This window comes from Scyliorhinus torazame, chromosome 5 (assembly GCF_047496885.1).
Source record: "Scyliorhinus torazame isolate Kashiwa2021f chromosome 5, sScyTor2.1, whole genome shotgun sequence".
Taxonomy (NCBI): domain Eukaryota; kingdom Metazoa; phylum Chordata; class Chondrichthyes; order Carcharhiniformes; family Scyliorhinidae; genus Scyliorhinus; species Scyliorhinus torazame.
In genome coordinates, this window is record NC_092711.1 from 234,098,323 (window position 1) to 234,125,697 (window position 27,375).

Sequence of the window (27,375 nt, forward strand, 5' to 3'; positions counted from 1 at the left end):
CAGGTCTGAAGGGGGTTTTGATGATTAGCTGTTTTAATGAGCATTCATGATATGCAAATGAATGCAAATGAAATTCATGCCACCTGGCAGCAGGCGACTGACCCACCACTTGGAGAATTGCAAACTGTTTTTACGCCAGTGGATTTCTGTCTTTTCGACTCCCATTGGATTTTCCACTCCGTCCCACCACCAAACCCACCACAGGCAGGATGGGAGAATTTCACCCAATGAATGTGATTTTGTGCTCACCACAAGGATCCTACATGAAGTGAATGTTAGTTGTTCATGGGGATGGGTCCAACCACACAGCGCTACCCTTATTTGTCACAAATGCATTCCAAATAGGCAATCCCATTTAGGCCATAAGTGCCTGCTTTGAAAATGTCACCCTGGTGCAGTGCTCTACTAAAGTTGCAGTTCATGCATGTTGAGGGGATAGAATAGAAAGTGTTTTATTCTGCACAACTTACTTTGCTATCGTTTCAGCTTGATACTAGCAGTGGAGGCCAGAAATGGGAAAGTATTCCATCCCCAGTGATAACATTTTTAACTTTGAAGAGCAAAAATAGTAAATCTCTTGTCGAAATCTGTGCAAAGTCTGTTACAAAGGCAAGCGACTAAATGCCGCATTTTTCCGACTTTATAGTTCCATGTGAGGTATAGCAAAGAATTTAAGGAAAAATAATTCAATAGGAAAGAAGGTGAGAATAAGAGAGCAATCAAGCATAGACCTTGAAGAATGTATGGACGTTCAGTTAAGTAATGTGTTGCTGGTAGAACTCTGCATACTTTTAATGTATAAATAGAAGTAAGCCTGAGACGCATTCTTCAATCACTTTATTATTTGAACTTTTTCTCTCACCCTCAAGAACATCTAAGCCTAGAAATGATGGTCTGTGATATTAGCATATGAATAAACAATACATTCATGCAACATCCCTCTGCTAGTTTGAAGGTGGCAAAGCCTGCATGTTGTAAATGGGTTGATGCATCCGTCAAAGTAACACTTTAACCTGTCATGTGAACTTTTTTGCCTGCCAACGTCACAAACAAGGATCATTTAAATGATGGTACAGGAACAAGCATGAAAAGAAATCTGTACCAGTCGAAGTGAGAATAAAGCAAACAAGAACTCTCATGTCCCAATCATCTTGCCATTCGGATCCCTGAAGTATGCATCAAAAGTTTTTTAAAAAGTTATTTCATCCAAAAGATATGACCACCGAAATGAACAGTAATACATTCCCATAAATTGCAACTGAGAAATGTTTGGTAGATTGTACGTATTTAAAGAATCATTCTAATTCAAAAATACATCTTAAATGCCATACAAGTTTCCAACATGTCATTGCCTTAAATTCAACCCCCAGTCATTTGTTACAGCTTTCTTCCAGATATCTGTTTACTTCCTATCAAATTACTAAGACTCCAAAATTGATTGCTACAATTTAGTAATGTTCTTATGATAATGCATGAGTATGAAAGTATACCTTTTGACATTTGCTTCTGTTATTTTTAATAATGTATTTTGACAACATAGCAGTGCTCCCACATGCTGCCATTAATGACTCCGTGATTTATATCATTGTGGGTGATTGTTCTTTTTCGGGCATCACAGCAGAGTAAGGGTCACCTGGTCTGGTGACCAAAGGGGACTCAAAGTGGGGACTCACCCCATGGAGAGAAAGGCTCCTAGGCAGAGACATTTAGTGAGCTAGCAACAGCTCTTGCAGCTGCTGTACGATTTCTATTAACATATATATCTTATGTTCACTCATGAAGTCAGTGAAAGTTCATCTTTATATCTGGTGATAAGGATAAATTATCCTGACATTGCCTCTGCTCTGACACCTGTGAGTATCCTGTTTGAAATACAGTCTGAGAATGCCTCTCTTTGGGTGAATAGACCTATTTGACTCCTCCACAGAGGACTGGGCCCAATACATCAGCATCTTGGGTATTATTTCCAAGCAAACAAAATTGGGAAGGATGGCGAAATGCAAAGCAATTCCCTGAAGTGTTTGCGAAACTAAGACCTATAACCTTATTCGCAGTCTTACAGCCCCGAATGCATCCGACTCCAAATCATTTACTGAGCTAATGGATTTAGTGAAGGTTCACTTACCATCAGTCATACCCCAAAGATTCAAACTTAATTCAAGGGTGAGAACCCCAGGCAAATCGATCACGACTTTCATTACTAAACATAAGCAACCATCGAAGTATGGTTTTGGAGCCACCCTAAATGATGTGTCATGGGATAGGTTAGTCTGTGACGTGAACGACACTATTCAATGCAGATTGTTTGCAGAGTCGACATACATTTTAAGCAAGAAGTGGAGATGCAGCTGGCCATGGAAAGCACTGAAATAGGTGCACAAGAGCTGCAAAGCACACAAAATAGCATAGTTCACTAGTTAGGGAAGGAACCTACAGCCAGCCGAAGCATCAAACTGCTGTAGCAGCTGTGAAGGAGGAAATAATTTCAGTCACCGACAAAACAAAATGGTACAGAATAGGCAATCAGAGAGTAATGCTGAAAGGGGAATGTTACCGATGTGGAGGTAACCACACTCCTGAATCATATCTGTTTAAGGAGGCTGAATGTTTTTATTGTCATGGAAGAGGACATTTGATATAGCAGTGCATAGCTAAGGTCAAGATCACCGAGTCATGGATCAACAAAGATATTACAACTATGCCATGTGGACGAACCTAGCACCAGTGATTCTACTTTTCACTCTCTTTTTAATCTAAGAACAGGCAACATTACTTTACCGCTCCAGGCAAATGGGAAGCCTCTTAAGATGCAAGTGGATACAAGGGCATCAACAACTGCGATGATCGAGAATACATTTCGGTAACTCGGAAAGGGAGTCCAACCATTGAAATTAGAGCGCACTTTTGCCAAGTTCAAGACTTATATGGGAGAATCAATGAAAATAAAATACATCACAATGGTACCTGTAAGCTATGTACAACAATCTAAGAGCTCCAGTGACAACAGTGACGGGTGAAGGACCAAGCCTTCTTGGCAGTGATTGGCATGAAGAAATCATGTTGAATTGGGCCAAGGTTTATCAAGTGCCAGAATGGGGACTGCCTGAACTGACAAGAAAATATGAGCGCGTCTTCTGTGATGAATTCGGCAAAATCAAAGAGCTCCAAGTTGAGATTCATGTAGATCCAGAGGCAACTCCCTGATTCTTTAGGGCAAGACCGGTACCTTATGCCTTATGAGAGAAAATGCAAACTGAGTTAAACAGGTTGGAAGAATTAGGCATCGTCCAGCGAGTTCAGTTCTTGGAATGCACTGCATCTACAGTTCCCATATTGAAACCGAACAATACCATTGGCATTTTCGGCGACTATAAGTTACAGTTAATCAGGTCGCCAAGCTGGATAAATATCCATTCCTGAGAATTGAACACCTGTATGCAAAGCTGACAGGAAGTAAATTTTACACAAAGCTGGATATGTATCATGCATACCTGGAGCTCAAATTAGATGATGCTGCCCGGGGCTATGTCACAATTAACACACTCAAAGGCCTATACCAGTACATGTGCCTGCCTTTTGGCCTGTATTCATCTTGGCAATATTCCAAAGGACAATGGCGAGTCTGCTACAGGGGGTACCATGGGTTCTAGTATACCTTGATGATGTCCTTACGACTGGATCGACAAAGGTCGAGCATCCAGTCAGCGTAGAAGAGGTGTTAATAAAAATTCAGGAGACTGGAGTTTGCATCAAGAAAGAGGAGTGAACCTTTCAAGCCACTGAGGTGACCTACCTGGGGCACCGTGCAGCTGCACAAGGATTACAACCCATGGAGGACAAGGTAAAGGTGATAAAGGAGGCCCCCACCAACACAACTGAATTCAAATTGGTTTTGGGGATGGCAAACTACTATGGGTGTTTTTTACCAAACTTATCGACGGTCTTGGCCCTTTGCATATTCTGCTAAAGAAACACCATCATTGGTCTTGGAAGGCTCCCCAGGAGGAAGTTTTCAACATAGTAAAGAAATTGCTGCATCCCTCAAACCTGTTTCTACACTTCGACCTACCTATAGAACTGATATTGACCCGTGACTCCTCTCCATATGGTGTTGGCGCGATGTTGCCCCATGAGTTGGACGGCGGCTCTGAAAGGCCGATTGGGTTTGTGACGAGATCCCTCTCAGATGCCAGAAGAGGCCAAAAGAGGCGACTCATGACTCAAGAAGGAAGGACTATCAATGGCCTTTGGCATCAAGAAATTCTACCGGCACCCAGCATCATTTCTGACCACAAACCTCCTTACAGGATGGATAAATAAGCCAGTTTCTGAGGGGCAGCATGGTAGCCTTGTGGATAGCACAATTGCTTCACAGCTCCAGGGTCCCAGGTTCAATTCCAGCTTGGGTCACTGTCTGCACATCCTCCCCGTGTGTGCGTGGGTTTCCTCCGGGTGCTCCGGTTTCCTCCCACAGTCCAAAGATGTGCAGGTTAGGTGGATTGTCCATGATAAATTGCCCTTAGTGTCCAAAATTGCCCTTAGTGTTGGGTGGGGTTACTGGGTTATGGGGATAGGGTGGCGGTGTTGACCTTGGGTAGGGTGCTCTTTCCAAGAGCTGGTGCAGACTCGATGGGCCGAATGGCCTCCTTCTGCACTGTAAATTCTATTAAATGTAACCATTAATCACTCGCAAGAATGAATTGAGTTGCCAAGGTGGTATCATACTTTGGGGAGCAAGAGAAGTCATTCCTGTGTCATGCAGAGAGCAGCTCCTAACTGAATTACACAGCAGTCAATCTGGTATCTCTAAGATGAAGATGTTTGCCAGAAGTTATGTATGGTGACCTGGTATTGATGCTGATATCAGGAAGCTAGTCAAGCACTGTCAACAATGCCAACTGTTACAAAGGTCTCCTACTGCAGCCCCACTGCACCCTAGGGAATAGCAAGGCCAGGATTGGGTACGAATCCACATCAATTATGTTTTTTCAATAAATTTCAAGTACCCAATTCATTTTTATTCAATTAAGGGGCAATATAGCGTGGCCAATCCATCTAGCCTGCTCATCTTTGGGCTGTGGGGGTGAGACACACGCAGCCAGTGGGAGAATGTGAAAACTCCACATGGACAGTGACCCAGGGTGAGATCGAACCCGGGTCCTCAGTGCCGTGAGGCAGCAGTGCTAACCACTGCACCAATGTGCCACCCTCACATCACTTATGTTGGTCCAATCCTGGCACAATAGTTTTGCTCACTCTAAACGGATGGACATTTTTGAGGAGAAGTGACCTACATCGCATGCTACCATCGAAAGATTACGCCAATGCATTTCAACTCATGGATTCCCTGAAGTTATAGTATCAGACAGTGGAACCATGTTCACAAGTGCTGAGTTCCAAAACATTACAGCTCTGAATAGTATTAAACATGTTCGAACTGCACCTTACCACCCAGCATCAAACGGACTAGCCAAGAGAGCTGTCCAAACTTTCAAGTCTGACTGAAAGAACATGGCCAGGGGGAACCTTGGAGACCAAAATCTCAAGCTTCCTCCTTAGCTATTGTGCCACTCCAAATGATGTTGTTCCACCAGAATGTGTTAATGAGGCACCATTTCAGAATGAGACTGAGCCTCACGTTTGCAAGTTTGACAGGGACGGTAGAAGCCAGCAAAAGTCATCAGAAAACAAGCCATGATTTAAATGATCAGCATGATCATTTATAGTAAATGAAGCAGTCTGTATGAGCAACTCCAATAGTGGATCAAGTTTAATCCTGTGGAAGCATCTCAGGCAACAAAATTATACCCCTCAACAAGAAACAGAAAACCCCTCAAAGACTTGATTTATAATTGACCAACTCATGATCATCTGTTTAGTTCGTATTTAGGATGATTGAGTTAATTATTGAAGAATGCATAAAGGACTTAAAGGGGAGGGATGTGTTGACTGTTCTTTAGGGGCAACATAGCTGAGTCAGGGTCACCTGGCTTGGGTGACCAATCGGGACTCAAAGTGTGGCATCACTCCATGGGGAGAAAGGCTCGTAGCCAGAGACATTTTGGGGAGCTAGCCACAGCCCTTGTGGCTGCTGTACAATTCATATTAATAAATACCTTGTCTGTTTACGAATGAAGTCTGTTAAAGTGAATCTTTACAATCCTCCTGCAGTTTTAGGGGCTTGAGAAAATATTACTGCATAGGTAAAGAGCTAATTCCAGGCAGGCTATCTAGGTGTCCCCATGAGTACTGACAATAGCCTGCTGTACTTGGATAAAATGTTGTATTCTTGGGCTCTTGCATAAAATAAGGGAGTGATTTCTTTGGTTTGGTCACTAAAAAGCTTCTGAGGTGGCCAAGATGTGGACTTAAGCTAATTTTTGCTGCTTTTAGTACAAGATGCCATCTTGGTAAAGGAAATTAAAGCTTATCTGAGGAATGACTGCTCAGAGGATCATGAATGGGTCAATTGCCACTTAAGTAACTTGCTAGAAGCAAGGAGGTTACACTGCATTTTCCTGGATAATATCTTGACCTATAATGTCCTCTTCTGCACCAACTAGCTGATTGGGAGTAAACAGGTCATTCTAAGGTATATCACCTTTTACTGTTCACCTGTTGCTGGATGTATAGAATAGATTTGAAACATGGTGGGAGATATTCTGGGAGACATTGTGAAGGCCTCACTAAACTCTACCCATATTCATTCCAGAACTTCTCTGAGCGCAATGCTAATAGGGTACCATTGGCTTGCAAGAGGAATGGGAGAGTGACATGAAGCCTGGCAGGACAGCACCAGATAATACAACAAAGAGAGACAGCAGGTGAGAAGCAGGAGTCTCCTTTCCCCATGCAGGCATAGGACATCCCTCGTCCCCTGGACCTCCTCCATCAGGGCCTCTGCTGCCACCACATTTGATTTGATTTATTGTCACATGTACCGAAGTACAGTGAAAAATATTTTTCTGCGGCCGAGGGAACCTACACAGTACGTACATAGTGGACAAATAGAATAGTCAACAGAGAACATTGACAAATGGTACATCGACAAACAATGATTGGTTACAGTGCAGAACAAGGGGCCAAACAAAGCAAATACATGAGCAAGGGCAGCATCAGGCATCGTGAATAGTGTTCTTACAGGGAACAGATCAGTCCGAGGGGGAGTCATTGAGGAGTCTTGTAGCTGTGGGGAAGAAGCTGTTCCTATGTTTGGATGTGCGGGTCTTCAGACTTCTGTACCTTCTGCCTGATGGAAGGGTCTGGAAGAAGACAATGCCTGGGTGGGAGGGGTCCATGATAATGCTGTCTGCCTTCCTGAGGCAGCGGGAGGTGTATACAGAATCAATGTGGGGGTGGCAAGCTTGCGTGATGCGCAGGGCTAAGTTCACCACACTCTGCAGTTTCTTGCGATCTTGGACCGAGCAGTTGCCATACCAGGCTGTGATGCAGCCAGATAGGATGCTCTCTATCGTACATCTGAGAACCTTGCATCACTGCACCCCATCGCAGAGTTACTCTGACACATGCTGTTGTGTGACTGCCAGCCAGCCCACTCTATACACTCCACGGAAGTGGGTGCTGAGAGCCCACATGGCATGCGCCATGAAAATTATACCTAATCAGTGTTTTGGGTTAAACTTGCAGGTGTTTCTATTTTCGCACCTGCAGGCAGTTTCACTTATGGTAATCAGCAATTAGACCCAAAATTACATGCTAAAAGTAGACTTGCCGTATTAGCACAGTGACTATTTGGAACCTGTTCTCACCCTTTCACTGAAATAGCCCTTTAATTTCACCAGAGCTCATGTCAATCCAATAATCTGCCTCCCAGTACACAGCAAGACCATGCTGAGAAGTCTTTCGAAATATTATTTGTGATTTTTTTTTGATACTTACAGCTGGTAGAAGCAAAGCTCCCGTGAGTCAATGACTGTCACGCAATTGAGTATGCCATGTTATAAAACCAAGCCCCGTGGCTCTCATAACCAGTTTTTCTCCATTCTGTGACAAAAAAATGTATGCTTGGAAAAAAATGGAGTGACGTTAATAAAATCAGGCCCAGTACTGTCAGCAAATCAGCATTAAGTTGTAGCCGCCTTGTCACTGTGTTAAACGAGCATTATATGCCGGTTTAAATAAGAACCCTTTTGGCAGCTAATAAGCAGCAACTTTTTTTTTACAAACTGGATTCACTTCATTGTATGCCTCATCACTTCTGTTCACAAATTTTATACAAATATAGTATCATTAGTCACATTCACAGATATCATAAAAAACATTTTACCGTGCCCCTGCTCTGCTTCATTTTCCTTGTGAGTTCTTTCATCTTTCCGTGAATTGTATTTGAATAATGGAGCCCATTTTAATGAAGGCACTGGCCTTTTGGCATGGAAAAAACCCACAATCTTTTTGTAACCCTCGTCCTTTCATCACAATAGTCATTATGTTAATTTCATGTAATTATTAAAATTATATGCTACTGTGGAAATATTCTGCTATATTGTTGTCAGCATTGAAATCAGTGTTGAAAGGGCAGAAACAAAGAGAAGGAAAATCACTTATAATTGCCAGTAATCTTCATTACAATCAGTATTTCTTTTTGATTATCCCTAGCTATAAATGTTATAATTTAGTAGCCGGCGTCACACATGCAACATAAGATTTGCCAACTCTTAATGACATCAAACAGTAGAATAAGCCAATGATTGATCCTGTGGAAAAATTACACTTAAAAAAAAAGCTAGTTTTTTTCAAAGTGAGACGAAACAACTGAAGTCGTATTTACAGGATCAAATATGAAAGAATTAGCATTTAGCATGTAGCCCGAGTTTTATACTAGCAGAGAGGATTGCATTTCACTTTGAAAATTAATTGCATTTTGTCCGTTGTTATGCAAATAAATATATATCAACTGTCTGCGGCTTTTCCCTTATCCATTCTTTTGGATCAATTTCTCATGTTTTCGCAGCTTCATTATGGAAAGTGAGTGTTTAGGTTAGCACTGTAATCGATGCTGCGATCGCTATGAGGGTTGGCTGAAAGTGAGTTGGACACTAGAATGTCACTGGATGTAACAAAATATCAAACCTCCAATGCTGGAATCTGAAAGAAAAGCAGAGGAACTGGAAATATGCAGCAGGTCACTCAGCTTCTAAAGATAGAGAAAGTAAACCAGGTCCGATTTCAGAGGAAACATGAGTCTCTTCCTAGAACTGCCACCAAACAAACAACGGACAGAGGACGCAGGAATGTAGGAATAAGAGTAGGCCACTCACAACCCCTCAAGCCATTCAGTTAGATCCTGACCAATCTGTGTCTTGACTGCACCTTGGTCCTGTAGAACATAATACCCTTTCCCACCAAACACTAACCAATCTCGGTTTCATAGAATTTACACTGCAGAAGGAGGCCATTCGGACCATCGAGTCTGCACCGGCTCCTGGAAAGAGCACCCTCCCCAAGCTCACACTTCCACCCTATCCCCATAACCCAGTAACCCTACCCAACACTAAGGGCAATTTTGGACACTCAGGGCAATTTAGCATGGTCAATCTACCTAACCTGCACATCTTTGGACTGTGGGAGGAAACCGGAGCACCCGGAGGAAACCCACGCACACACGGGGAGAATGTGCAGACTCCGCACAGACAATGACCCAAGCCGGAATCGAACCTGGGACCCTGGAGCTGTGAAGCAATTGTGCTATCCACAATGCTACTGTGCGGCTCTGTAATTATTGGAACAAAAGGAATTAAAAGTTTGAAATTGTTGATACCACTAACACAAAGTAGCAGCTTATAGGTTAAGTAGTTTGTGAACAAATTGGTTTTTGGAAAAGCAAATAGAAATTCTGTAAATACAGAGCAGGTTCATCAGTACTTGAGAAGGAAAAGCAACCATAGCATTTTGGATGTAAAAACAACATCAGAAATTGGGGCTGGAAGATAATTTCACATTTCAATAATTTGCAGTTTGACTTTAGCTATTTGAAGAGCAGGAAAGCAATGAGAAATGTGACCTGTTATACAACGCCTATCATCGGCTGTGAGAGTAGGCACAAAGGGAAAAATAAACATGGAAAGGAGTAACATGGAATCTGATGTTAAGAAATAGAGAGTCAGGGCTTAATTTTGTCAGTGGCATGCCGCTTCTAGTGATGGAACCAGAAATGAGTGTCACTTCCACTCTCTTGTTTTCTCCCTTTTACTCTGCAAATGAAATTTAAATTTAAAGTGCTGGCAGGAAGCACACGTAATTCTGCAGGGTTGGAAGCTTTTTGGTGGTTAAAACCCAATGTCAGCCGGCATTGCAGCAGCGGTATAGATGGGCTACAACAGGGTCTCTTGGTCAAACAAGGAGACTCTGCATCAAAACCAGAATTTTCCTGCCTAACTCCATTGCCATTAACTTAAGACTTATTGAGGGCACAAAGGTGCTATGGGCGTTTTTCAACTTTTAATTTCAGCAGTAAATAATTCATATTACATTGGTTTCACTTTGTTCATGTCTGTTTCATTGCTATTTATTGAGATTCATTTGATGAGAGTCAGAGATCAAAATGTACTGACACAAATCATGGTTGGTATGTATTGATGGTTACAGGGAAGTTAGGGACCTCTATTGTGGAAGAAACATGATGCACTATCAATTATGACGAGACGAGAGTAGAGAATAATCAAGGCTTTATTACACAGAGATGTGTGGCCTCCTGCAGCTGCTACCGAAATGGCTGCAGTTCGGAGAGCACACACATTTATACTCTGCCTACTGGGCAGAGCCAGCAGGCAGGGATCTACCCCCGTACCTGTAGTACAGGGGCCTTACCGTAATACCCTCGTAGGCAGTGCAGTATATACAATATAATACAACAGTGGTGACTGCCAAATTCACCCCTTGTTAAAAATGAGTCCACCGGGGGTGGTGGAAAACTATTTATGTACAGGTTGTCATTAGAATTTCAGAAAAGGTTACAAGTTGAGACGGCCGGACACCTTGATCCATCGTTGAGAGCGCTGCAGTGCTGGTGGCGAGTCAGGCGTCGGCTCGGTCGTCGGTGACTCCGGGAGCGTGTCGACATCCTCTTCATCCACGGGTGGGACCAAGGGGAGGACGGATTGTCCTGGAGCGGGGGCTGTGGTGGGGTGCGCTGGGGGAAGGGAGGGTGGTGCCGGGGCAGGGGGGGGGGGTGTGGGGACCCAGCTGGTGCCAGGTCCCTGAGGGAGACTGTGTCTTGGCGGCCGTCGGGGTAGGCTACGTAGGCGTACTGCGGGTTTGCGTGGAGTAGCTGTACCCTCTCAACCAATGGGTCCGCCTTGTGGAGCCACACGTGCCTGCGGAGGAGAACGGGTCCTGGCGCTGTCAGCCATGTTGGGAGCGAAACCCCGGAGGTGGACTTCCTGGGGAAGGCAAAGAGACGTTCATGGGGGAGCTCGTTAGTCGCCCTGCACAGGAGTGACCGAATGGAGTGAAGTGCGTCGGGGAGGACCTCCTGCCAGCGGGAGGCCGGGGGATTTCTGGATCGTAGGGCCAGCTGGATGGCCTTCCAGACCGTCCCATTCTCCCGCTCCACCTGCCCGTTTCCCCGGGGGTTGTAGCTGGTCGTCCTGCTCGAGGCAATGCCCCTGTTGAGCAGGTGCTGGCGCAGTTCATCGCTCATAAATGAGGATCCCCGGTCACTGTGGACGTAGGCGGGGAAACCGAACAGAGCGAACATGGTGTTGAGGGCTTAGATGACGGTGGCAGACGTCATATCGGGGTATGGGATGGCGAAGGGGAATCTGGAATATTCGTCGACCACATTGAGAAAATACATGTTGCAGTCGGTGGAGGGGAGGGGCTCTTTGAAGTCCACGCTGAGGCGTTCAAAGGGGTGGGAGATCTTCACCAGGCATGCATGGTCTGGCCGGTAGAAGTGCGGTTTACACTTCGCACAGACCTGGCAGTCTATGGTGACAGCCCTGACTTCCTCAATGGCGTATGGCAGATTGCGGGCCTTAATGAAGTGAGAAAAGCATGTGATCCCTGGGTGACAGAGATCGTCATGCAGGGTCCGGAGTCGGTCCACTTGTGCGCTGGCACATGTACCTCAGGACAGGGCATCGGGTGGCTCGTTGAGCTTACCGGGGCGATACAAAATCTCGTAATTAAAGGTGGAGAGCTCGATCCTCCACCGCAAGATCTTATCATTTTTGATCTTACCCCGCTGTGTGTTGTTAAACATGAAGGCAACCGACCGTTGGTCAGTGAGGAGAGTGAATCTCCTGCCGGCCAGGTAATGCCTCCAGTGCTGCACAGCTTCAACGATAGCTTGGGCCACCTTTTTGACGGCGGAGTGGCGAATTTCGGAGGCATGGAGGGTGCGGGAAAAGAATGCCACGGGCCTGCCTGCCTGGTTGGGGGTGGTGGCCAGAGCGACGTCTGATGCATCACTCTCGACTTGGCCTGGTTAGTTTTGTCCTGCTTTTTGTGAACAGGAGACACCTGGGCAATTTTACACATTGCTGGGTAGCTACACAGTACCAGCTTGGTTAGGTGAGTGGCAGGTTCTGGAGCATAAGTCTTTATTACTATTTCAGGAATGGATCTCAGAATTGTTTTGGAGAAAGAGAGCCATTTTGCTCATTGTGTCCACACCAGTTCTCCAGATGAGCATTATGACTTACTGCTATTTCCTGCCTTTTCCTCCTACACTATTTCTATTCAACTTATCATCTAATGCCCTCTTGTATGCCTTGATTGAATCTGCCTCCATCACACTTCCACGCAATACATTCCAGTCCCTAACCACTCGCTGTGCAAAATAGTTGTTTTTTCGCACATCACAGTTTTTTCTTTTGCAGATGTTATCAGAGTTCATAGCCTTTGCAGTACTCACAGCCTTCGCCATGTGATACCATGTGGAGATAATCAAACGATCTGAACACTTGCATCTGTGATGCTGGGGCCAAGTTGGACCATCCAGTTGGTATGTCTGAGTACTTCAGCCTTGTCTTTTGCATTGATGTGCTGGGCTCCCCCATTATTGAGTATGGGAATACTTATGGAATATCCTCTTTCTGTTACTTGTTTAATTGTCCACTGCCATTTATGACTAGATGTAGGGAGAATGTTGAATTAGATCTGATCTATTGGTTATGAGATCATTTAGCTCTGTCCATCACATGGATCTTCTACTACTTGGCATGCAAGTTGTCTTGTGCTTAGGATTCATCAGGCTGACACCTCATTTTTGGTATGTTTGATGCTGGTTCTGGCATACTTGCCTTCATTGTTCCTGAGACAGGGTTGATTCCCCAACTTGTTGGCAATGGTAGAGTGGGGGATATGCCAGGTTATGAGGTAACATATTGTACTTGTATACAATTCTGCTGCTGCTGATGGCCCACAGTGCCTCATGGATGCCCAGTTTTGCTTTTCTAGATCTCTTCGAAATCTATCCCATTTAGCACACGATTCAACATGATAGAAGGTATCCTCAATGGGAAGAAGGGATTTTTCTCCACAAAGACTGCGGCGGTCACTCTTACCAATAATTTCATGAGGGTTTTTCTCTTTTTGGATCCCTTGCCAACTGCCACAGACTCAGTCTGGCAGTTGCGTTGTTCAGGACTCAGTCCGTTTGGTCAGTAGTGGCACTACCTAACCACTCTTGGTGATAGGCATTGAAGTCCCCTCCAGAGTACATTCTGTGCCCTTATCAACTCCAGCGCTTCTTCCAATTTGTGTTCGACCTGGAGGGGTACTGATTCATGAGCTGAATGTGGATGGGTGGTGGTAACCAGCAGGTGGCTTCCTTGTCCACATCTAACCTGTTATGAGATCTATGAGACTTGTTGAGTCAGTGTTGAGAGCTCGCAGGGCTGAGTGTATACCAGCGTGCTGTCACCTCTAGTGGGACCGTCTTGCAAGTGGGACAGGGATGGTGATGGTAGTGTCTAGGACATTGTCTCTAAGGTATAATTCCGCGAATATGACTATGTCAGGTTGCTTTATGATTAGACTGTAGGACAGCTCCTCCAATTTTGGCCCGCAGATATTAAAAAGGCGGATGTTATAGCGTTGACAGAGCTGGGTTTGTCATTGCCGTGTCTGACGGTCCATCCAGTTCCATTCCATTTAAGAGTCAACCACATTTTTATGGGTCTTCAGATCCTCCCTTACAGGGCACCGGTGTGCCAGTTATGTTTTTATGACAATGGTTGCACGGTCATCATGACTGAGACTAGCTTTTTTAAGTCCAGGCTTTTAATTTAATTCACATTTAAATTCCTCCATCCTGTGATTTGAACTCATGTCCCCAGTGCAATGGCCTGGGCCTCTCGATTACTATTCCAGTGATATTACCACAATGCTACTGCGACCTCATTGAAATAAATATTGGACAATGTATATCACGATGCATAGAAGGGAGGGCTAAGATTGCAAATTCAGTCATGCCCCACTGTTACAAGCAGCTTGTGAGAATGGATAAATTGCCTTCCCTCTGTTCAACCTCCTTGATTGGTCACAACAGTTTCATCTTTTTTACAAGGATATGCCTTTTAGAAATCAGATTGTGTGCAACTATTTAAGCTGTAGCAAAAAGGACCAATCACAAGGTTTTCTTGACTCAAGTAAAGGGCATATGTATTAATCCCTCAACCCAAGAAAAGTAATAAACATTCCAATGTCAAGCATTCGGTCCTCAGCAGTTATTAGGATACACACACACGCACATGCATCCCCCCCCCCCCACCCCCCACCCCTCTACCACCACCACTACACACACCCAGCAGAAACAAGGGGAGTTAAAATTCAATCAAAAAAAGGTAAAAGAATATACAATTAAATGTCCTTGAGGCCCAAAAGGCTTTGACAAAGGGTCACCTGGACTCAAAACGTGAGCTCTTTTCTCTCCCTACAGATGCTGCCAGACCTGCTGAGATTTTGCAGCATTTTCATTTTGGTTTCAGATTCCAGCATCCGCAGTAATTTGTTTTTATCAAGTGTCCTTGAGGGATGGATTTTACACGTTGTGGCCAATTTGGGGTAGCTGGTTTCTTGAATGCAGTCACATGCAGAAGATGGCATACAGAACAGAAGGAGGCCATTCGGTCCATAGAGTCTGCACCGGCCCTTGGAAAGAGAACCCCACCTAAGTCCACACTTCCACCCCATCCCCATAACCCTGTAACTCCAACCTAATCTTTTTTTTTTAATCTATGAGTAATTGATCATGGCCAATCCACCTAAGCTGCACATCTTTGGACTGTGGGCAGAAACCGGAGCACCCAGAGGAAACCCATGCAAACACAGGAAGAACGTGCAGACTCCGCACAGACAGTGACCCAAGCCGGGAATCAAATCTTGGACCCTGCATCTGTGAAGTAGCTGTGCTAACTACTGTGCTACTGTACCGTGCTGGCGATCGACCATGCAACAATGGTAATGCTTTGAGATGTGATTTTGCGAGACATGGATCAGATTGTCCATTGCTTTCTGTAATGATTGTTTTACAATTATTACAAGATCTCGGTTTGCTGGCAGGTTTTTTGGTGCAGTTTGCTTCTTGAACCGAGCAACGCACGTATTCCAAAAGAAAGAGAGGGAGAGAGAGCAGCCCTGAGCATGTTTCCTCTGCTGAACACTTTCTGGACACCATCTGTGTCACCTGCAATCTCTCTCTTGTGGCTGATAGCCTTACTTTGAAATACTTCACACTTTGTGTATTTACATTAAGGTTTTGGATGGATTTACCTGTGACAACCATTGTTTCAATATCCAGTACGATGCATTTGTAATATCTCTTACTTAGACAGTTATGAGTTTCGATGGGTGTCTGGATCGCAGGGAATGTCTTTCTCTTCACACTCCTCTGAGGGTGATTTGTTGGCCTCTTAAGGCTTTGCCTTGTTCAGCTCCATACCAGTTCAAATTTCAAAGATCCAGTTATCATATTTTCCAAAAAAAGGGGAAAAGCCTTCTAACAGCAACAGAGTAGCGAGTATAATACTGGACGCTAAAATGAACATATAATAAAGAGTGAACAAAAAAACACAAGATTGTTTTGTGGTAGTCACCACTGTTTTATTATATTGTATATACTGCACTGCATGCGAGGGTATGACGGTAAGGCCCCTGTACTACAGATACGGGGGTAGATCCCTGCCTGCTGGCTCCACCCAGTAGGCGGAGTATAAATGTGTGTGCTCTCCGAACTGCAGCTATTTCGGCAGCAGCTGTAGGAGGCCACACATCTCTGTGTAATAAAGCCTCGATTACTCTCTACTCTCGATTTATCGTAATTGATAGTGCATCAATTTATTATGTGGAGATGCTGGCGTTGGACTGGGGTGAGCACAGTACGAAGTCTTACAACACCAGGTTAAAGTCCAACAGGTTTGTTTCGATGTCACTAGCTTTCGGAGCGCTGCTCCTTCCTCAGGTGAATGAAGAGGTCTGTTCCAGAAACACATATATAGACAAGTTCAAAGATGCCAAACAATGCTAGGAATGCGAGCATTAGCAGGTGATTAAATCTTTACAGATCCAGAGATGGGGTAACCCCAGGTTAAAGAGGTGTGAATTGTCTCAAGCCAGGACAGTTGGTAGGATTTCGCAGGCCAGATGGTGGGGGATGAATGTAATGTGACATGAATCCCAGGTCCAGGTTGAGGCTGCACTCATGTGTGCGGAACTTGGCTATAAGTTTCTGCTCGGCGATTCTGCGTTGTCGCGGGTCCTGAAGGCCGCCTTGGAGAACGCTTACCCGGAGATCAGAGGCTGAATGCCCTTGACTGCTGAAGTGTTCCCCGACTGGAAGGGAACATTCCTGCCTGGTGATTGTTGCGCGATGTCCGTTCATTCGTTGTCGCAGCGTCTGCATGGTCTCGCCAATCTACCACGCTTCGGGACATCCTTTCCTGCAGCGTATGAGGTAGACAACGTTGGCCGAGTCGCACGAGTATGTACCACGTACCTGGTGGGTGGTGTTCTCACGTGTAATAGTGGTATCCATGTCGATGATCTGGCACGTCTTGCAGAGATTGCCATGACAGGGTTGTGTGGTGTCGTGGTCACTGTTCTGAAGACTGGGTAGTTTGCTGCAAACAATGGTTCGTTTGAGGTTGCGCGGTTGTTTGAAGGCAAGTAGTGGGGGTGTGGGGATGACCTTGGCAAGATGTTCATCGTCATCAATGACGTGTTGAAGGCTGTGAAGAAGATGACGTAGTTTCTCCGCTCCGGGAAGTACTGGACGACGAAGGGTATTCTGTCGGTTGTGTCCCATGTTTGTCTTCTGAGGAGGTCGGTCCGGTTTTTCGCTGTGGCGCGTTGGAACTGTCGATCGATGAGTCGAGTGCCATATCCCGTTCGTACGAGGGCATCTTTCAACGCCTGTAGATGTCTGTTACGCTCCTCCTCGTCTGAGCAGATCCTGTGTATACGGAGCGCTTGTCCATAGGGGATGGCTTCTTTAATGTGTTTAGGGTGGTAGCTGGAGAAGTGGAGCATCATGAGGTTATCCGTGGGTTTGCGGTAAAGCGAAGTGCTGAGGTGACCGCTCAGGATGCAGCGCCTACCTACGCAGAGGCCATGGCACTACTGAAGGAGAATGACGCTCAGCAGACCGACAAGATCTACGCCAGGCATCTCCTGTACACACGGCACCAACTTCCTGGTGAGTCTGTGGAAGATTTCTGGCGTGCCCTGCTCACCCTGGTGAGAGACTGTAATTGCCAGGCCGTTTCGGCCGCTGAACAGTTTAACCTGCGAATGAGAGACGCATTCATTACGGGCATAGGGTTGGCCTACATCCGCCAGCGCCTCTTAGAAGGGGCTACGCTTGACCTCGCGCCGACCAAGAAACTAGCGCTCTCGCTCACAGTCACCTCACGCAATGTACAGGCATATGCCCCCTACCACTCGGCCCACCCCTCCTGGGCATCGTGGACCCCGCCAGTGACCACCACATCGTGGACCCCATCAGCGACCGCCCCCAGCCAGCCCCACGTCTGCGACGCGCAGCAGCCAACCAACCCAGGGGGACCCGAGTGCTACTTCTGCGGACAGACAAAACACCCCCGGCAGCGCTGCCCGGCACGGAGCGCGCTCTGCAAGGCCTGCGGCAAGAAAGGACATTTAGCTGCAGTGTGCCAGGCCCGCTCAATCGCCGCTATTGGCCCTGCACCCCCTGCATGCGGCCAGTGGGCTCTGCCATCTTCCTCGCCTCAGACCACGTGCGGCCCGTGGGCGCCGATATCTTGCTCCCCCCACAACATGTGCAGCCCATGGGCGCTGCCATCTTGCTTGCCTCACAACCAATGGGCGGAGTCATCTTGCCTGCCCCAGGACACGTGCGGCCCGATGTCGCCGCCATCTTGCCTGCCTCAGGACACATGCGGCCCGTGGGCACTGCCATCTTTCCCGCCTCAGTATCCCTGCCCGTCGGGTACCTCTTCAGGCCGCTCATCGCCAGCAACCGCCGATGACCAGCCGCGTCTCGCCTCCATCACAATCGACCAGTCCCGACGCACAACCTCGCAACAGCGTCGACAAAGGTGAAGGTCGACGGGCATGAGATATCCTGCCTTCTGGACTCCGGGAGCACTGAGAGCTTCATCCACCCGGATACAGTAAGGCGCTGCTCCCTCGCGGTACACCCCATTAACCAAAGAATCTCCCTGGCCTCCGGATCCCACTCCGTGCATCGCCACCCTCACCATCCAGGGCGTAGAGTTTAGCGGCTTCCGGCTCTACGTCCTCCCCAACCTCTGCGCTGCCTTGCTACTCGGCCTGGACTTCCAGTGCTACCTCCAGATCCTAACCCTGAAATTTGGCGGGCCCCTCCCACCCCTTACTGTATGCGGCCTCACTACCCTTGAGGTTGACCTGCCTTCACTGTTTGCAAACCTCACCTCGGATTGCAAACCCATTGCCACCAGGAGCAGACGGTACAGCGCCCAGGACAGGACCTTTATCAGGTCTGAGGTCCAACGGCTGCTGCAGGAAGGTATCTTCGAGGCCAGCAACAGCCCCTGGAGAGCCCATGTGGTAGTGGTGAAAATGGGGGAGAAAAACAGGATGGTCGTTGACTACAGTCAGACCATCAATTGGTACACGCAACTCGACGCGTACCTCCTACCACTCATATCTCATATGATCAATCAGATTGCACAGTACCGTGTCTTCTCGACAGTGGACCTGAAATCTGCCTACCACCAGCTCCCAATTCGCAAGGTGGACCACCCGTACACCGCGTTTGAAGCGGACGGCCGCCTTTACCATTTCCTTAGGGTTCCCTTCGGCGTCTCGGTCTTCCAACGGGAGATGGACCGAATGGTTGAACGGTACCGACTGCGGGCCACTTTCCCGTACCTGGATAACATCACCATCTGTGGCCACGACCAGCAGGACCACGACGCTAACCTTTCCAAATTTCTCCACACCGCCAAACTCCTCAACCTAACCTACAATAGGGAGAAGTGTGTGTTCAGCACGAACCGATTAGCCATCCTCGGCTATGTGGTTCAGAACGGAGTTCTAGGGCCCGACCCCAATTGCATGCGCCCCCTCATGGATCTTCCCCTTCCCCACTTCCCCAAGGCCCTCAAACGATGCCTGGGGTTCTTTTCGTACTACGCCCAGTGGGTCCCTAACTATGCGGACAAGGCCCGCCCACTCATCCACTCCACCATGGGGTGTAGATATAAGCCAAGGAACTATAGACCAGTGAATCTTATGTCAGTGGTTGGGAAACTTCTGGAGAAAATTCTGAATGAGAGAATCTATCTTCACTTGGAAAGGCAAGGTTTGACCAGAGATAGTCAGCATGGCTTTGTCAGCGGGAGGTCATGCATAACAAATTTGATAGAATTTTCTGAGGAGGTGACCTGATGAGTAGATGAGTGTAGTGCAGTTGGTGTTGTTTATATAGGTTTCAGCAAAGCCTTTGACAAGGTCCCACACGGGAGACTTATAAAGAATCCAAATGCACATGGGATACAGGGGGCGCAATTCTCCCATTGGGAATCTAAGTGCCGACGCCGGAGTGAAAACTGGAGTGTTTTCCGGGGGGCTAGGAGCCGGGCCTTGGTGCCGCGTAAAAGCGGCGCCGCGTAAATGACACGGCCGGTGCTGTGTAAATGACGTCACCCGCGCATGCGCGGTTGCCGTCCTCCCCGAGGTGCCCTGCAAGAAGATGTCGGATGGATCTTGCGGGGCGGCGGATGAAAGGGGGTCCTCCTTCAGAGAGGCCAGCCTGCCGATCGGTGGGCACCGATCGCGTGCCAGACCCCATTTGAGGCCCCCCGGTGCAGGAACCCCCTCCTCCCCCCCCCCCCGCCCCCAGGCCGCCCCCCAGCGTTCCTGCGCTGTTACCGCCGGCAGCGACCAGGTGTGGACGGCACCTGCGGGAACCTGTCATATTGGGCAGGCCGCTCGGCCCATTGGGGCCGGAGAATCGCCGCTCGCCCATTGCAAATGGCAAGTGCCGATTCTCCCAGCGGCCAACCGTGATTCTCGCCGCGCCGGTTTGGGGGGCGGGTGGGAGAATCGCGGGCGGGCGTTGGGGTGGCGTGGTGGGACACGCGCGGTGCCTCGGCGTTTTTCCCACCCGGCGTGGAGGGGGGGGGGGGAGGAGAGAATTTCGCCCTGGGTACTTTAATAAGGTGGATTCAAAATTGTCTCAGTTACAGGAGACAGCTAGTGATGACAGATGGTTGCTTTAGTGACTGGAAGCCAGTGTCCAGTGGCGTACCACATGGATCTGAGCTGGGTCCCCAATTATTTGTCATTTATATAATCAACATAGATGACTATGTGGGGGTAGGATCAGTAAGTTAGCGGATGACACAAAGATTGGCCGGGTGGTCAACAGTGAGGTTGAGTGTCTTGGGTGACAGGAAGGTCTAGATGGGTTGGTCAAATGGGCAGATACGTGGCAGATGGAATTTAACCCTGAAAAGTGTGAGGTGATGCACTTTGGAAGGAATCATTTGACAAAGAAGTATTCAATGAATGGGCTGACACTGGGAAGTTCTGAGGAACAAAGGGACCTTGGTGTGTTTGTCCATAGATCTGTTAAAGCAGAAGGGCAGTGAAAAAGGTACAGTTGGCACAGTTGTCAGGGCTCAAATAGCCTCCTTTTGTTTTGTCGCATTCTATGATTCTATAGTGTCACAATATCCCAAAAAACTTTACAGCCAACAGAGTGCTTTTGAAATGTAGTTCGCCTTAATGTATAAAACACAGTTTTCATTGATCTAAATCCCACTGCTAACAATGAAATAATGGCCAGAATACCGTTTTAGAAGCAATGGTTGAAAGATAAATATTGGCCATGGCAGGATATTTCCCCTGCTCTTCTTCATAAAAGTGCCACACAATCGTTTACATTGGCAAGAGGCCTCGATTTAAAGTCTCATCTAACAATTGGCATCTCTGACAGTGCAGAGCTCCCGCAGTATATCATTGATGTGTCAGCCCAGATTCTTTGCTCATCTCTCGACAACGAGATTTGAACCTGCATTGCACTGACTCAAAGGGGAAAATGCCATTGCTGAGCCAAAGTGAACATCTATGGAACTGCTTAATTGTTCATACCAGATCTCAACCAGGTCCGATGTTAACCTGATAAATCTTTAAAAGAATTGGGATTCACGGAACAAATGGTGAGGTGGAGGGAAAACACATCCACAATCCACAGCAATATAACAATGGGAGCAGAGTTAATACTTCAAGTTGAGACTTCTGCCCCTTTCGCTGAGGGAAGTCTTGCCTTCAAGAGCTGCTGGCCAATCGGATTGCTGGCAGCTCTGTAGCCCACTCTGTAGTGGTGCCAGATGTGAGCAGTGGCCATTTCTGGGACTAATGGCAGTCCCAACATGCCGAGGAACTCAGTAAGTCCAGGATCAGAGTCTCAGTGAGGGGGAGAGATTGGAGGCACTGAGTCCAAAAGACTCAGGATGAGGTGGGGAGGGGGAGAGTTAAAGGGGGATGATTTGGTGAGTTAGGTTGCAGCCAATGGGCCCTGGAATCCAACAAAGGAGCTCCCCCTCCTTCTTTCCCAACATGAGCCTATCCCCACTGTGAGTACAATACCAGGATGGGGTTAAATTGTTTCAGACACATCACAGTCTGAATAATACATGGCCACTTAAAGGTGGGGTTAGAAAGGGAGCTCGACTCCTCCCTTTGTCTTTAAAAGCAGATCACATGCAGGTTGGTAGGAAGCCAGGGGAAAGCTGGAACTTCTATGCCCCCGTCTCCAAAACCTCTAGCAGGGAAGTATAAAATCTACGCCATACTGTAGAACAACCAGTTTGTATGTCAACGGGGGGTAAATTGTTGTATCCACTGCGCAGTATGTTGAGTCGTGGAGAGCACTGATGGAAGTGACAGATTCCACTCAACCTGTGGGGCTATCTATTGCTGAGCCTTGTTTGCAATAAGGGACAATTTTCTGCCTGAACAATCCCAACAGAGAACCTCACCTAGTGGATTTATGCATCAGAAAATCATGCACTCCAGCACACCATATAACAGCTATTTAGATTAATTGGTGGGAAAACCAAGCGCAGAGCATGCTGAGGTTTCTGTTATGTGCTCTCAATACTCTCCTGGGGAACAAAGTTGGGGAATCACTTCTCACTCCTCTTCTCGGAAGTATTCAGAAACTATAATTACCTTGGATTTTTGCGGGCTTTAAAATATTTATAAAATGACATTTTTTGATTGGATCGCCATTTTATTTTGCCTGCTATGTCTTTTATTTAAGGAGGAAATCAGCAAGGTGCAATTCTACAAAACAGGAATATCTGTGATTTATTTAGTGTAGATAAGAATCTGTGAGGCATCGAGAAATGAAGGAAAGAGAAAACAATTGTGCATTTATTCGTAACGTGTGGATGGAAATGAAAAGCTCCAAATCCATCCTGACATTTATTTCTACAGGTGTTTGGAATATTCATTTCATACACATCACAGTCTGAATAATATATGAACACATAAAGTGAGTGCTGCAATCTTTTTCGGAGGTTTAATGCTGTATTTTTCTTTTGAACTCCAAACTGGGTGCCTGGAACTCCAGTTGAGAAATAAAGCAAGTGAACCCTTCACTGAACAACAACCTGCGTTTAAATAATGCCTTTCAGCTGGCTGAAGTGTCCCAAAGTATTTCATTCAGGTATAAGGAAAGGAAAACCACAAGGGTGAGCCAAGAAAGGAGCTATTGTGATGGATGACCAAGAGTCAGAGAAGTGGTGGGTTCAGTGGTGGAGGCGGGAGGGGAGAGCTTAGTGCCTCAGGATCTCCACGCTCCTCTAATTTGGATCTCTTGAGCATCCATATTTTAATCAAAGCCCTAAGATCTGAACTTTGCCCAACACCTCCCCAAGCCCTCGACTGAACAAAACATTTCTGCCTCTTTACCTCTATCTCTATATTTCCCTCTATATTTACTGTATCTAAGAAAAGATGGACTGGCCTTGGAAAGGGTCCAGAGGAGGTTCACAAAAAATATCCCTGGAATAATCAGCTTGTCGTATGAGGAACGGTTGAGGACTCTGGGTCTGTACTCGTTGGAGTTTAGAAGGATGAGGGGGGATCTGATTGAAACTTATAGCATACTGCGAAGCCTGGATAGGGTGGACATGAAGAGGATGTTTCCATTTGTCGAAAAAACTAGAACCAGAGGACACAATCTCAGACTAAAGGGACGATCCATTAAAACAGAGATGAGGAATTTCTTCAGCCAGAGGGTAGTGAATCCGTGGAACGCTTTGCCCCAGAAGGCTGTGGAGGCCAAATCACTGAATGTTGTTAGGACAAAAATAGATATGTTCTTGATTAATAAGGGGATCAGGGGTTATGGGGAGAAGGCAGGAGAATGGGGATGAGAAAATTATCAACCATGATTAAATGGCGGAGTAAACTTGATGGGCCGAGTGGCCTAGTTCTACTTCTATGTCTTATGGTCTTATAGTCTTATCTCCTCCTTTCAGACACTCCTTAATGACTCTGACCAAGCTTTTGTTTACCTGTCCTAATTTTGTTTGTGTGAGCACTTTGGAATATTTTACGATGTCAAGCGTGCTATATAAATACAGGTTGTTATTGTTAAAATGATTGGAAAGGGTGATATAATAGAGGGGTTTCAGCACAGGTTAAGGTATTCCAGGATGAGGAGCAATGTAAGTTCGCCAGATTTGGGGTTTTGAGCAGGCAAATCTAAGTGCAGGTTAGATGTGTCTAACAGAATTTTGAATGAAGTGAAGTTCTCAGTAGGTATCGGATCGAAGGTTCGTCAGAAGAGCATATGAGTAGTCAATTGTAGAGGTGACAAATTTATGGATGAAGAATTGTAATGGCAGGTGATTGTGTGAGGGATTCTAGCAAGATGGTGTTTAGATAGAAATAATCAGTCTTTGTAATGAAGGTGTTATGTGATTATACACTCAACTTGGAGTTTAATCAGACATTGAGGTTTTGAGCAATCTAATTCAGCCTGGAGGATGAGAGGGTGTCGGAAAGGTGTGGAGAAAATGAAATTGGTGGTAAGTATATGGAGTTTGTGGCATGGCTATAGATGATGGCCTCTGTCTCATCAATGATTAATGACTACTTGTTGAGGGGCTTTTCACAGTAACTTAATTGCAGTGTTAATGTAAGCCTACTTGTGATAATAAAGATTATTATTATTTACTTTTCTGAATGAGACTGCACCTACAACCAAAGCCTAGGCCCTGAACTCATTGAATATTGAGTTTGTGGAAGTTAGGTAGGTTTTCTTTCTTTTTTTGTTTAATTCTCTTTCCCTGGAACTGTTCCTACATTTCAATCCCTATTTCTGTGGATTCACCACCTTTGTATTTTTGTTTCATTTCTCCCGATTAAGTTTGGCTTCATTATACTTGGCTGCTCTTGGTGTTATATTTGTAAAGTAATGAGAATGAGTGTTCCTTCAGTAACTCAGAATGCAATGCAAAATTGAGATGAGAAACTGAAGTTCATAATAGGGCCGACAAATGCAATTGCAATAATCTTGACATATTTACAACCATCAATGTGGTGAAACCTATGTTAACCATGTATATATAGATCGGTCTCTCATTGCCCTTGTTTCACGAGACACGCTCCACAGAGTTATGACATGATCCGTCCATACTACGTGGATCATGAAAGGATTTCCCTGTGGAGATGAAGATTGTCACAGTGTGAATATTTCATGCCACTGAATACTTCGAAACCAGTGGCTCCCAACATTTAATCTATAACAGCATACCTTTATACTATAAAAAAAACTTTTGAGACACACCTATTTCTCCAGCTGAGCTACCGTCGAGCAAATGCCTTTTATCTCTAAAACTCCTAAAAGCAAGTCAAGCCACCATGTAATAGAATTTTCATTAGTTTAAGAAGTTTACAATGAAGGCCTTATCACCAGTTGCATGTCAAATACATATTTTTTATTGAAAATGTTGCTTCCCATTAAAAGTTTCAATTGTTTTCATTTTTTTTTAAGTCTGCATTTCTCAATGTGAAATTCTATAAATGATGGAAATACTGTGAACAGCATCTTCCTCAAAACATTAATGTGACATCTGGGCAGTCTCTTGATCTGGGGAGGAACCGATCACAGGGCAACTCGCAGGTCTTGCTTCACGGACAGGCACTGCTGTGTTTTGTTATTTTACATAAACCAGGATGGAGAATGCCAACTCGCACAGATAGCTTGTGGGAAATGGTAAGGGCACTGCTATGGCGTGATGTGAAAAAAGTGGGTATTCTTGTCCTGCAAGCTACCAAAATGTGTCCAGAGGCATTTCTGCAAACTTCAGTTTCAATATATGATCCATCCTGAGTTCTGTGAATTCCTCTTGTTCGTTTAATGACAATGGGTTTCATTTTCCAATCTCCAGCCGCTTGTTTCTCGCTGGCAGTGGGATTCTCTATGCCTGCCGCTTGTCAGTGGGATTTCCCATTGAAGCCAACCCATGTCACTGGGAAACCCATAAGAGGGGCCAAGAAATCCTGCCGCCAACCAACAGCTGGCGAATTCCGGCCTCTGTCTTCTTCCCCGACTGAGAACTGGGCGGGAGTCTCTAATAATAGGGCTACGTCCCCACCCCGTCGTGAAAACCGGCACCAACGACTCCGGCATCAATGGCCCCCGAAAGTGAGGAATTCTCCCCTTCCTAGGGGTCTAGGTTGGCACCGGAGTGGTCCCCGCAGCTCCAGCTCGCGCGGAACGGCCCCCGTGAGTTACGGCCCCCGTGAGTTCGCACATGCATGGAACGGCCGGCGTATTTCCGCAAATGCCCGGAACGGCCGTCGTATTTCCGCGCATGCGCAGGGGTTCCCTTCTCCGAGCCGGCCCCCGGGCAATATGGCGTAGCCCTACAGGGGCCCGTGGAGTAAAATAGACCCCCACGGAACCAGCCCGCCCGCCGATCAATAAGCCCCGATCGCGGGCCAGGCCACAGTGGGGGTCGGATACCCCCCCACCCCCTCTCCAGGACAGCCCACGCTTACTCGCCTTCCAGGTCCTGCCATGTGGGACCTGAGTAATCCACGTCGGCGGGATTCGGCTGAACTCGACGGCCCATTGGGGCCGCTGTTAACGGCCCCCAGCCGGAGTGGTGGCAATCCCGCGGCGCCCAAAAATCAGTGCCGGAGAATGGGGAATCCAGGTCGGAGAATCCCAACCGTTGTGTTTTTTACTTCACCCTGTCTCCTCAGTGGCTTTATTCAACCTCTCCCTGTCTCCCTTGCTTTTCACAGGGTTTTTGGTCTTTGCGCCAGGAAAGGTCCGCACATGCCCAGTTCAGATATTTTACATTGCATATGCATGTGCCTGACCAATGTAAGAAATCTGAACCTCGCATGTGTGATGCGCGATCAATGACCACTAAAGCCAGGTTGTAGTCCAACTGAAGGCTTTTCTAAGCTAGATGTTTCCCCCAGCAGCTCAGGTACAGAATGAGGGCTGCTGGGGCGGCAATGGTTCTTATACCCCGCTGATCAGGGCGGAGCTATTATACACTCTTGCCAATAGCAAGCATACAGGTTCTACCAATGGTACTATAGCCTCTCAGGTACCGTAATACCTAAAATACCACATTCACCCCCTGTTAAAAAAAAGTCCGGAAGGGATGGTGGCCAGAAACTACAAAACATAACAACATGGTATAATTAGTTATGGAGGTACCGTAATACCTCCGTACAGTGTTTAGTAACTATTTACAAGTTTGGTAGCTATGTACATTTGGTGGTTTATATTTACAGATTACAGTTATAATGAAGCAATCCGTCAATCGGGGGCCCTGGTCATCCTCTGCAATCGTCGGAGCCTCGGTGGTGACTCCGGTGGAGGCTCAGGCGTCTGTGATTCCGGGA